Source organism: Lithobates pipiens, unplaced genomic scaffold (genome assembly GCF_037356315.1).
Source record: "Lithobates pipiens isolate NorthernLeopardFrog02 unplaced genomic scaffold, aLitPip1_a1.2 Scaffold_66, whole genome shotgun sequence".
Lineage (NCBI taxonomy): Eukaryota > Metazoa > Chordata > Amphibia > Anura > Ranidae > Lithobates > Lithobates pipiens.
This window is the reverse complement of record NW_027507888.1, coordinates 462,087-475,191: the sequence shown is the minus strand read 5'-3', so window position 1 is coordinate 475,191 and position 13,105 is coordinate 462,087. Positions and strand designations below refer to the sequence as shown.

The following is a 13,105-nucleotide window of genomic DNA, read 5'->3' as shown; positions in this document are numbered from 1 at the left end:
CTCTCCACCGCCCCTCCCCTCCCCCCCCCCCCAAACCTCCCCTCCGACCTTCCCTTCTCTTCCCTCTCCCTCCCCCTTCCCTTCCCCTTCTCTTTCCCCCTAGAGTTTTACTTCCTTCTCACTACTTCTCTTTCATTAACTTCACTCCTCTTATTACCTCTAACTCCTATTCCTTCTATTTAGTTACTCCACAGGGTCTTCCCCAACCTATATACCTACCCCACCTACCTAACCTACCCACTTCACCCTCACAGTGACAGTGTGAATTAAAGTGCCTTTACCCCGTACCTCCTCCCCCCCCTCGCTATCTTCTACTTTACTACTCCCCCCCCTCCTCTTCACCCCTCCTCCCACTATTTCTCTTACACACCACTATCCTCCCACTTTAATAAGTGCCCAAATTATTTCCCCTTTCTCTTTACCCTTTTTTTTTCTTATATTTATATACAGAACAATATATTTTTTTTTCTTTCCTTTTCTTCCCCCCTTTCCCCTACCCCTCCCCCCCTTACCCCTACTTTCTTACCCTTCCCCATTCCTCCTATCCTACTTGTGTTGTTACCTTATCTTTTCTTGTGTTTCATTTTTCTTTTCTCATAGACAATATAACCAACAGTATAATAACTAAATACCCAAGCCCCTGGGAGCACCAAAAAAAAAGAGACGAAAAGAGAGAGAGAAAAAGGAGAGAAAAAAAAAAAAAAAAACCAAAAAGAGGATAAAAGGGAGTTCTTAGATCCTTCTGCGATAGGTTGGAATTTAATGGAGGAGTTTTCTGAAGGGGTTAACCTCATTCATGCCTTATACAAATTATCATATATACATATTTATATAATTCATACATATCCATATTATATTTCCTTTTCCCCTTTTTCTCATCTTCCCCCCCTCTTCCCTTGCCCTACCCCCCTTTATAAATTTTATACCTTTACCCCCCCCTCAATCAGAAAATACGAAGCGCTTCACAGATTTGCGTATCATCTTTACTCATTAGTGCCAATCTACCCATCCTTACTCCTAGTACTACCCCAATGTGTTCTTGTGTGTTCTCATAGAGAGACTGTGGAAAAAAAAAAAAAAAAAAAAAAAAAAAAAATAATAATTAAGTGAAATTATATTTTCTATTTTATATTTTATATATTTATACTGAATATTTCCCCCCCCCTCCTATTAACTCCTTTAGAGAGGAGTAGGCAGAGAGCACCCCTTTGGGTGTCTCCGCCAAACTTCTCTTTCTTCTCTACACACCAAAAAAAGACATTTATCAGAATAAAAAAAAAAAAAAAAAAAAAAAAAAAAAACCTATGCCTTTCTTTACCCCATCCAACCAGAGAGAAACCTAATGTGCAACTACAAAACAACAGCAAAGAAAAAAAGGGAAAATTTCCCAACCTCTATCTTCCCATTCACATCTAACCCCCCCCCCTCCCTCCCCTTCTGAAGGGAGAAAAAAAAAAAAAAGGGGGGGACAAAAAAAGGGGGAGGGGACCCTCAACCAATTATCCTTCAGGGGACAGGGGAGACACTGAGGAAACCCCAAAAAAAAAAAAAAAGAGAAAAGGGGGAGGGGAACCTCCAATCCGTTCTTCTGAGAAGAGAGGGGGTGCCAATCAGGGGTAAATATTTTTCAAAAAGAATCCAAAAAAGTTGGACCCAGACAGAGTCTCACCCCCACCCCCCCCCCACCCAATTGTTCCGCTGAAAATTGCTATCTAGTTTCTCCTCTTCTCTGGGGGTATAAGTCCATCCCCCCTTCGGAAGGTCTTTGTTTTTTCAGGGGTCCTGTTATTGATTGGAGCCAGTTCGGAACCTCTAGGGCTTCTGTTCCTAAAAAGGAGAACAGATCCGGGAGTTCTGCCGGGTGTCGCAGACTAAAAGTCATCGCATCTTTTCTTACAGTCAACGCTATAGGGTATCCCCACTTATATGCCCCTCCTGTATGTTTAATTCTGTCCAAGAGTGGGCGCATCATTGCCCTTCGCTGCAGGGTAGCCCGAGATAAGTCGGGCAATACTTTCACCTTTGCTCCATCATGCTCTATATCACCTGCCTCCCATGCTTTGCGACTTATTAACTCTTTCTGGGAGAAACGCAAGAACTTGCATATAACGTCTCTCGGTCTATTTATATTTGTTGACGGGGGTCCTAGGGCTCTGTGCACTCTCTCAAACTCCCAATCCTGGGGGAGAGCAAGAGCTTGCAATTGTTGACAGATAGTTTGTACCGTAAGCTGCAGTGCGTCCCGACCTACTGTCTCAGGGATCCCCCTGAATCTCAGATTCTGACGGCGACTGTGATCTTCCATTTCCTCTATTTGCAACTGCATATTAGAAACACATAGAACATGTAAAGTCTGTACCTGCTCCAGCTGGTGTACGCGCTTCTCCAGGGATACCCTCTGATCTTCCTCCCTTAGCAGCCTGTCTGATAGATGCTGCACTTCGGTTTGAACCAACTTCATCTCCCGTCTGAGTGTATCCTCAAACCTAGACACCATTGTTTCAATATCTGCACGCGTGGGAAGCGCTTGAAACAGCGCTCTAAGTTCTGGATTTCCCATAGGTAGCTGTGCATCTCCCTGGTATTCCTGGGGGCTCTCATTTTCCTCCCTCACCTCCTCTCTCTGTAGTCCCTTCGTCTTACCCGTCTGTAGCTGGGGCGTAGATCTTCTTCGTTCCTGCAACTCGTTCGTTTCTCTTCCGGAGGACGCCGAAGCACCCTCTCTCGACTTGTCTCCACCTCCCATTGAGTCACGTGGTCCCGCTGATTGTTTCCTGGATACCGCCGCTCTCGTATGGGGAAAGAAGCGTTCTATCTCCGGCTGTTCCTTCGGCTTTTGTCCCCCCTTCTCCTTCTTCCTCATCCCCGGGTAAACGCCTGCTTTGTGTAACTTGCTGTACTTGCTCTGTGTCCCTTGCTAGAACACGCTGTTTTGAAGAGGGGGGATCGATAGCCTATGTCCGTAGCATCATACGCTCTCTGTGCCGCCTTGTTTAGAGAGAGTGGGGAGGACTAGGCGCGCTGTGCTGTGTCCGTAGCATTCCTGAGGGACCTGGTGGAGGGCAGGAGCCTGTACGAGCGTGTGTCTCCTACTCCGCCATCTTCAAGCCACACCCCCCCCGATTACTACTCCGAGATCTCTACTTATAGCGGTGGGGAAGGTGACGTTGATGATGACGTGTCTAGTGATGTCACGTGGGTGCCCACAAGAGAGCGACTTTTTTGGAACCAGTGAAATTTATACAGCATCCGTGATATAAAAATGCACTGATTACTGTGTAAATTACACTGGCAGGGAAGGGGTTGAACACTAGGGGGTGATCAAGGGGTTAAGTGTGTCCTAGGGAGTGATTCTAACTGTGGGGGGTGGGCTCACTAAACATGATGGAGCAGTAGCTCCCTGTCATATTGCTGGGCAGAACAGGGTAATGTCTTGTCTTGTTTACATTAGGCATCTCCCAGTTCTGCCGCTCTGTCACGATTGCAGGCCACCGGAGGACAGAGTATGCAGGGAACCCTCAGAGTACCCGGCGCCCACTAAGCCATGTCTTAAAAGGGACGTACAGGTACGCCCATTTGACCAGCCCTGCCATTGTGCCGACTTGGATCGTGCGCTGGTCGACAAGCAGTCAAATGCCACGGCCTACCTGAGTATTGTTGCGGACCATGTCCACCCCTTCGACTATAGTGTACCCATCTTCTGACGGCTACTTCCAGCAGTATAATGCACCATGTCACAGCTCAAATCCTCTCAAACTGGTTTCTTGAACATGACATTGAGTTTACTGTATTCCAATGGCCTCCAGTCACCAGATCTCAATCCAAAAGTGCACCTTTGGGATGTGGTGGCATGGAGGATTCGCATCATGGATCTGCAGCTGACAAGTCTGCAGCAACTGCATGATATGTCAATATGGACCACATTCTCTGAGGAATGTTTCCAACACCTTGAATTTATGCCATGAAGAATTAAGGCAGTTCTGAAGGCAAAAGGGGGTCCAACCCGGTACTAGCAAGGTGTACCTAATAGTGGCCGGTGAGTGTGTATGTGCAGTGGGAAAAGAGAACAATTGGATCCCCTGCAGATTTTGTAAGTTTGCCAACTTAGAAATTAATGGTCTATAATTTTTATCATGGGTGTATTTTAAGTGTTAGAGACAGAAAATCCAGAAAACTCATAAAACAAATGCTATAAATTAAGCTGCAGTTCAGTGCGTAAAATAAGTATTTGATCCCAAAGCAAAACATGACTTGGTACTTGTAGACAAAACACTTTGAATTATAGTAAATGTACCGAAGAATTTTATTGGTACAAACACATTAAAATTGAGGGAAAAAAACCCTATTGTATACAAAATAATTTCAGATCTACAGCAGAAAATCGTAACATGTCCTCTAGTTTGACATATGCTGTTGGATTTACATATTTTCATATAATGAGTAAGTCAATTATTGACCTTGGCAAATGTGAAAAAATGTGGTGTGCATTTGTATTAGGCCTCCCTGAGAATACTTTGTAGAACTGCCTTTTCACTGCAATTACAGCTGAAAGTCTTTTTTGGGTATGTCTCTACCAGCTTTGCACAACTAGAGTGAAATTTTTGCCCATTTCTTAACTGCAAAATAGTCCAATCTCTGTCACATTCGATGGAGAGCATCTGAACAGCAGTTATTAGTCTTGCCACAGATTTGCAATTGGATTTAGGTCTAGGACTTTGACTGGGACATTATATCATATAAATATGCTTTGATCTAAAACATTCAATTGTAGCTCTGACTGTATGTTTAGGGTCATTGTCCTGGAAGGGGAACCTCTGCCCCAGTTTTTTCCCCAACAGGTCTTTGGGTGGGAGAGCAACCTGCCTCTGTAGGTCTGTAGTTGCAGCCCCTCTGTTTACCTCAGTCAATGATCCAGGTTGCTACCTTTTGGAGATCTTAGGTCAGCGATGTTGAAACTTGGCACCCTAGATGTTTTGGAACTACATTTTCATTGATGATACACAGAAGAGTGCGTGAGCCCCATTGGAAATATATTTCCAAAACATTTGGGGTGCCAAGGTCCTTCATCACTGTCCTAGGTGATTGAGGCTGCTCATTCCGTTTGTTTTAAGCTGGTGTCAGGCCTGGCACACTTTGATGGTTTGTGAAAGCCCAACCCCCCCCCCCCCAGGACAAGGTGGTCTCGCACCCATTTCTACTCTGATCTGTGAATCTGGCCTTTTGACCTGAGCTCACTCACCTATTCATATCGTTGCTCTTGCATTTGGAAGCGTGCATCTTTACCTAGTCGTGCTCCCGTTTTGACTTGGCTTGCGCTCTCACCGTTTGCTCACCAAGTAGCCGGCTCTGATCTTGGCATGGCTGAGACGGCAGGGGATTTCTGCGATAGGCTATCTGGCCAACTTCTTCCTGTAAGCATAGTCTTATTCTGCACACCCGGACAATGTGGCAATCGCCATGTGTTTTTTTCATGGCTTTAGCAAGGGAGTTTGACCTCAAGTGCTCCGCTCTGACCTCAACCAGTTATCTGAATTGACGGCGTCTTCTTTTTGACCCGGCACGGGCCAAGGCGTTCCCTTGCCGGTTAAGCGTCGCAACCGCTTTTAAAAAAAAATAAATCTTTCATTTTATTTTTTTTTGCTAGGATGCGGGTAGGCCCTTTAGCAATTCACTGGCACGTCAATTATGTTTTACGATGGCTGTCCGTTTGTGGTTTTGGTGATCTTTATGCTTTAGTTTGGTCATTAGGCTATCCGGAGACTTTTAAGTAGCACTATTATGTTTTACTTAATTAGTACTAAAATATAGACTGTATTTCTCTTACGTTCACTGTCTGACACAGCTCGTTATGCCACCTTCAGGAGAGGACTAGGCATAACATGTCATATAAAAACAACAACTTTCTAGTTCTGCCCAAGGGGGACGACCCCACAGCCTGCCTTGCAGCTTCAGTTTTTTGGGGGGTTTTTCTGCCTAGTGAAGGAGAAGGACCTAGTAACCCCGCCGGGGCCATGGGCCCATGGATTTTTTCTTTGCAGAAGCTTTGCTTTTTGCTTAACATTAAAGATCCTGTGATCTGCTATCGGCTGGGTGACAGGCTGGATACTCTTATCCTTGTCTCTCCAGCCTGGCCAGCGAGCGTGTGCAGACCAGAGCCACGACATGCCTCAGCTCCAGAGGTGGCTGGTGAGCGCAAATGCTCCGGGGCACACACGTGACCAGGCTACTCCTTTCTGCGCCTCAGTGGGACGGGCCAGCAGCCATCCCACACTGATTGGAGAGCGGGTCTGTGATGGAATGACTCCCAGCTCTTCAGAACCGGGTAAGTACAGCTCTCCCTGCCTCAGTGGGGCTGAGCAGTTGGGCAATCCCTGGGAGGTGGATCTCTGTGTGTGTGTGCGCGCGCCATATACAGGGGCTCTCTGGGGGGCTCTCACCTGGGGGAGGGATTGCGCTTGCTGGCTGTGCCCTGGCTGTGTGTGGATCTCTCCTTGAGGTGTCTGGAGGCTGTGTCTGATCGCTGTAGTGCTGTTTCACCACCATTTATCTGCCTGTTTAGTTCGCTGTCCCTCGTGGTATACAGTGCTCGGCGGCCATCTTTGGTGAGGCAAGGAGCAGCAGGCTCTCTGACCATTTTCATGTGTTTTGGCGGCCGTTTTCCCTGTGATTATGTCCTTTTTATACTGGACGCTCGGCGGCCATTTGATTTTGGTCAGTTTCAGCGCCATTCAAAACGGCTCTGCACAGCGCTGTGCGGTCTCCTATGCATCTGGGAGTTGGCACAGGACACAGGCTCTACTAGCTGGACAGCCAGCGCAGAACCAGTCAGGGTGGGGAGTTCTGTGCGGAAGAGCCCATCAGCCAGCAGCAGTTAGGAGGGTGGGACCATCGCTTTCCTAAGTCCCCAACAGGTGGCAGACAGGGTAGGGCAGTGATGGCGAACCTTGGCACCCCAGATGTTTTGGAACTACATTTCCCATGATGCACCCCTACACTGCAGAGTGCCTGAGCATGGTGGGAAATGTATTTCCAAAACATCTGGGGTGCCAAGTTTTGCCATCGCTGGGGTTGGGTCAGCATGGCTTCAGAAACTGGTGTTTCTTCCCCCGAAATCCAGGCAATTGCAACCGGTTCACCTGCAGGCAGTGCCTCTGGATGCTTTGTCGGCGGTCCTCTATTTGTTGCCAAGATGGAGGCGGTGCGTGGGCGTAAAGGTTGTAAAAACCGGCCCCCGTCCTCTGGAGGGGAGCTCTGATGCAGACTCGGGCCCTGCTGAGGCCGGTGACCCCCCCCCCCCCCTGCTCTGTCATTTCAGATGACGCTGACCAGGACCGAACTGACAGCGAAGATGAGTCCCCGTCTGGGTCCGTGCGCGAGAAGCGCTTGTTTCGAGCACTTATCACAGCTGTGCGTGAAGAATCGGGAGGGAGCCAGAAGATCCCTTTGCTGATGTAGCGGGGTCCCTTTTGCCTTTTGGGTCCCGTAAGCCAGCCCGTTGACTTAAGCTGTTCCCGTATGTGACTTAAGTTCATTTACAAGGAACGGTGTCGACCGCAATTTGAGCTTTTCGGACCCCAAATACATGGTGGTGCGTTATCCCCTTTCTCAAAAAGCTGTCGGCTCCTCTGGTCGTGGACCCCCCCCCGGTACAAAGTAACCACCATCCCAGTAGAGGGGACTCCTGCCTTTAAGGACCCCATGGGCAGGAAGGCCGAGGCAGAGGCTCGTTCCTTGTTTACGGATGTGGGGTCAACTAGGCGACCGGTACTGGCATCCACACTCGTGTCTCAGACACTAACCGAGTGGGCAAAACTTTTGCGCCGCGAATTGGGAGAGCAACAGGCTTCTCCTGTCTAACTAGCAGACCAACTAGTGCGAGGCCCGAAGTACAATTTTGTGATGCAGCCCTGGATACCCTTCCTCTGTTATCCAGGCCTTCAGTATCAGCAGTGGTGCTGAGGCGCCCGATTTGCCTAAAATGCTGGCCTGCTCACCAGGCATCCAAAAAAGCCCTGACGGATCTTCCCTTCCTTGGCAACCGTCTCTTTGAAGCCTCATTGCATGACATTATTAAAAATGCCAGAGGTGGTAAGAGTACACTAGTCCCACAGGCCAGGAAGGCTAGGAAGGCTAAGGAGCCACGCCGTTGGCAAGGGCCCTCATTCTCCACTCACAAACGGCTTTTTCGTCCACCCAGGGCTTTGACCAAGCGTCCCCCGACAGGACGACCTTTAAAGGACCAAAGCGTGTGTGGAACCACGAGCCTGCGAGCAAAAGTGCTACCTCATGAAGGTTTTCTCCCGTCCGCAAGACGGGGGGGGGGGGGGGTGCCTTCGGGAGTTTGCAGCCCGGTTGGCCTCTCGGCTGTCCGACCAATGGGTCTGCGATCTGATTTCCTCAGGCTACAAGATAGAGTTCCTCTCTTGGCCGCAAAAGAGATTCTTCCCCTGAAGCATACCCGTACTCCCAGCTCGCCAGGAGGCCCTGAAGGGGGCGGTAAGGGACCTGCTTAGTCGTGGGGTGATATTACCCGTTCCAGGAATTGGCATGTTTCCAAGGGTTCTACTCGAACCTGCAAAATGGAAGGGGAACGTCCAATTTTGGACCTGAAAGCCCTCAATTACTTTGCAAAAGTACAGAGGTTCAGAACGGAATCGCTGAGAAATCGCTGCACTCCATCAAGGGTACTCCCTGGTGGCCTTGAACATCCAGAATGCGTACCTGCACATACCCATATGCCTTCGGCATCAGAGATTTCTGCGATTTGCAGTCTAGGAAGCCCACTACCAGTTTGTGGCTCTGCCTTTTTGGTTTTGCCTCTGCCCTCCCCCAAGGTATTGTCTCTTGTTTTGCAACGCTGTGGGATCGCGATCGGGGGATACCTAGGCGATCTCCTTCCGAGAGCATCTTCTGCTTCAGAGTTAGGAGGAGGATGTGGCGATCACCATGCAGACCCTGCAGCAATTTTTTGTTGGCTGTTGAACCTAAAGAAGTTGGTGATTGTACCGACTCAGCGTTTGGAGTAGCTAGGCTTACTGCTGGACTCCATGGAAGCAAGAGCGTTTCTCCCTTCAGACAAGCTGCTGCAGACTCTCAGAGCTGCGGTAAAACTGTTGAGGAACCGCACAGGGGGTCGTCGCTACGCTTTGCATGCGAGTTCTGGGACTCATGGTGGCCTCCTTGAGGCATTACCCTATGCCCAGTTTCACACCAGAGTCCTGCTGAAGGAGATTTTAACAAAATGGGACAAATCTCCTTTATCCCTGGATGGGCAGATTCAGGTGAGCCAGCTGGTCAGGGATTCCCTGCTGAGGTCCCCGGCACTTTGGTCCGTGAAGTCGTTCCTACCTCTGAAATGGACAGTGATCACCACGGCCCCCAGCCCAACCGGCTGGGGTAGGGTAATGGGAGTTCAGTCGACTCAGGGCCTCTGGTCGGTGGGTGGTGCGATCCAAGTTGCCGATCAATCTGCTTGAGCCGAGAGCGATCAGGCTATGCCTCTCCACGTGGTCGATAAGACTTTGAGGGGCGTTTGATCAGGTTCCACTCTGACGTATGCCTGCCACTGCCGTGACATTCTGTCGCCAAGGAGGAACAAGAAGCTTGGCCGCTGCATGGGAGGACGCTTGCACTCACATCCTTCAGTGGGCAGAGCGACATGTACCTGCCCCCGTCAGCCGTTTACATCCCGGGAGCGGAGAACTGGCAGGCAGACTACCTAAGTCGCCAGATGCTGGACCCAGGAGAATGGGCATTGCCATTGCATCCGGAGGCGTTCTGGCTACTGTGCCCGCGATGGGGCACACCAGACGCGGCTCTTCTGGCCGCCCGTCTCAACGGGAAGGTGCCGAGGTTCGTGTCCAGGGCAACAGATCCTTGGGCAGACACGCTGGTGGTGCCATGGGGGATCAGTACCAGCTGATCTATGCACCAGCTGATCTATGCACCAGCTGATCTATGCCTTTCCTCCGTTGAAACGGCCTCCACTCAGCGGAGCAGACGTGGTAACAGAGGGGATCCCAGTAATACCGATTGCCCCAGATCGGTCCCAGCGACCCTGGTACTCAGACCTGGTGGCGGACGCCCCGTGTCGACTGCCGTTACGAGAGGACCTTCTGTCTCGATTTCCGATTCTCCGTTCTGCTTTACCATCGCTGGTTTTAACGGCATGGCTATTGAGAGTTGGGTGTTGAGGAACCGGGGTCTTTGGGACTCGGCGATTCCAACTATGCCGAGAGCACGGAAAGCTTCTTCTCGGTAGGTCATCGTACCTGGAAGGCCTACATCTCCATGTGTGAGAAGGGATGGCGTCCGCGCTCCCTTTTTTTTTTTTTTTCCCCTATATCCAGGATTGATCCTGTTTCTACAGCAATGAGTAGTTCAGAAATTGGCTTTAAGCACCATATTTAAAGGACAAATATCAGCGTTGGCTGTCTTTTTTTTTTTTTTTTTTTCCAGCGAGCACTTTTTGTTCAAGCTGTCCAAAATGTAGTTCCTCCGTGCGTGGGCCGTTACCCCCGTGGGATCTGAACCTGGCGTTATCGGTGCTTGAAAAAACCGCCATTTGAAAATATCAGAGATCCCTCTGTTGACTCTTTCCCAGAAAGTGGTCTTTCTAGCGGCCATTACTTTCGGCCAGGAGGGTTTTGTACCCGGCGGCCTGGTCTTGCAAGTCGCCCTATCTGGTGATCCACAAGGATAAGGTGATGTTGTGTCCAACAGTCTTTTCTGCCGAAGGTGGTTTTGGCAGAAAAGCATCAACGAAGACATTGTCTTACCATCTCTGTGTGCTAAGTCGACACATTCTAAGGAGGTGGCTCTTCATGCCCTGGACGTGGTTAAGGCTCTGAGGGTGTATTTGTCTGCTACACCTCCCTTTCAGAAGTCAGACTCCTTGTTTGTTTTTCGGTGGCTGTTTGAAAAAAAAAAAAAGCACGGCGGTCTCGTCGGCCACCATTTCCAGGGGGGGATCAGACAGATTGTAGTACAGGCCTATGCTTTGAAGAGGCAGGTGCCCCCCTTTCTGGTCACGGCTCACTCCACAAGGCAATCGGAACGACTTTGGCCTTCCGACATCAAGCGTCTGTGAACAGGCGACCAAGTCACCCCCTGAGCGACAGTTTCAAAATTCTACAAGGTCGACGTCGGTGCATGGGGCCGATGCCCATTTTGGCCGCAAAGTTTTGCAGGCGGCTGTACAATTGCACTTACGTTTTTTTTCCTTGTTTTTTGGTAAAAACGCAGTACCTTTTTAAGTAATGCACTGTTGCATTTGTTACCGCAGTTCTGGTGCAGTTTGGTGGTAGTGCCTTAGTTGAGGAGCATCCTGCCTTTTTGGTGGGTAAAAAAAGTTTTGGTCACACTCACAATGTCGTTTTTTGTGGTTAAAGTTTTATACTAGTGGGTGTAGTTTTTATGCTGTTTTGCCACCCCTCATTTTGGCACTGCTTGGGGATGTCCCAGTGGTCTAAGAGCAGCTGTGTCAGGTGGTGAACTGCAGAGAAAAGGATTTTATGGTAAGTATAAAAATCATATCTTTTCTTAAAGATATATCACTGTATTTTCGTGCCTATAAAGTCCATAGGGTTCCAAAAAAGCAAATCAATGTTGTAATTCATTTTGTGATGTGGTGCTGTTTCAACCATATTCCCATCCGCACGATCACCCTGTGAGTATGCAAATAGGACAGTGACTGGGTCCATCATTTAGCCATGCCTGCTCTAGGGGATGTTACTCCCAATAATTAATGTTCACAAATCGGTAAGGCATCTTTGAACTTGCATTCACCTGTTTACTCTCTATTTCTTTTGTAAGGAATCAACTTGATGGGATGTAATTACACAAACAACAGAGGGATCTGCATGTGAGAAAATGAGAAATAGAACAAACCGCAAGAGCATCCTATGAGCGTGGTTGAAGAATACCAAGCTGAATGTCACGGGACCCATGCCTCCATCCAAAAAAAAAAAACTAAAAAGGAAATAAACCTGCATTTTTTTTTTTTTTTTTAATAAAGGACACTGAAAGGCAAGAAGAGAGCACACCTGTTAATACAGAGTTTAATTGTATTTACATACTCTAGTTATACTCTAGTTATGTGGGGAGGGAGAGGAGAGACATGGTGGGCAGGGGGAGAAAGATGACTTTTTGCACCATCTATAACATGACGTTTCTTCCATCTTGATGTATTCTGAGCTTGTAGTGTTACTTGTAATATTTACTTCCCTCTGTGTAATTTTGATTCTAAAATTCATGTGGTGAGCTTCCTTAAGCACTGATCTGAAAAACAACAAAAATAAATAAATCTTAATTAAGTTATAAAAAAAATCTATTGTTTTTATTTTATCTGTTTTAGAGATTGTAAGCTCTAATGAGCAGGCTACCCTCATGTCTCCTGTATTGAATTGTATTTCCAATATACGGTTTACTCATAAGTTCCTAAAGCTCTTTGGTAATTGCCATGCTGGACACGCAGAACACTCTCTGTGCCACAACTGAGGTATGGGATCGCAGGTAAGTACCAGACCCTGGATGTCACGATCCCCCCTTAATTTCACACTTTCCCCTGCAACATCGCTGTCCTTGAACCTTCCTTCACATCATAGCCCCAACACTCCTGGCCCTCCTTTTCCTCACAGCCTCTTTATGCTCTGGCCCCCTTCACCCAACAAACACTCATCCTACTGTATGTGTATGACATTTATTTTCCATCAAATCACACATCTTTGATCCTCCATCAATGTGTATCTTGGCATGAACCGGTTTCTCCAATGAGATTGCCTGACCTGTAAAGCACACTTGCATTGTAAAGCTAGCTCATACACGTGATCCCATGATTTATTTTTTTCTAATTACTCGTATCTCTAGCTATAGATAGAGGTTGAGCACAACCCATGTTTTTTTTTTGCAATAGCGTTGATGCGTTCCTTCAAACGATCGCATTTTTTTTTTAATGAGATTGCCTGACGTTTAAAGCCGCAACCTCATCCATGGGATCCCATGTTTTATTTTTATTTATAAGTACTTGTAAAAATATATATGTGCATCGCATCCCAGATTTTTTTAACCTCTTCGCGCCCGCCCTATAGCCGAATGACGGCCGTAG

The 13,105-nt window shown here is 48.1% G+C and overlaps 1 long non-coding RNA gene across 3 annotated transcripts in view; it reads left to right on the top strand.

Annotated features, from left to right (window-relative positions):
• The window catches only part of LOC143958945 (uncharacterized), a 126,274-nt gene extending 113,960 nt beyond the window's left edge, over positions 1–12,314 (top strand). For all 3 annotated transcript variants that reach the window (XR_013270153.1, XR_013270155.1, XR_013270154.1), the window contains exon 3: positions 11,815–12,314. This is a non-coding gene — a long non-coding RNA (uncharacterized LOC143958945). The remainder of the gene's footprint in view (positions 1–11,814) is intronic.
• The last annotated feature ends 791 nt before the right edge of the window (positions 12,315–13,105 follow it).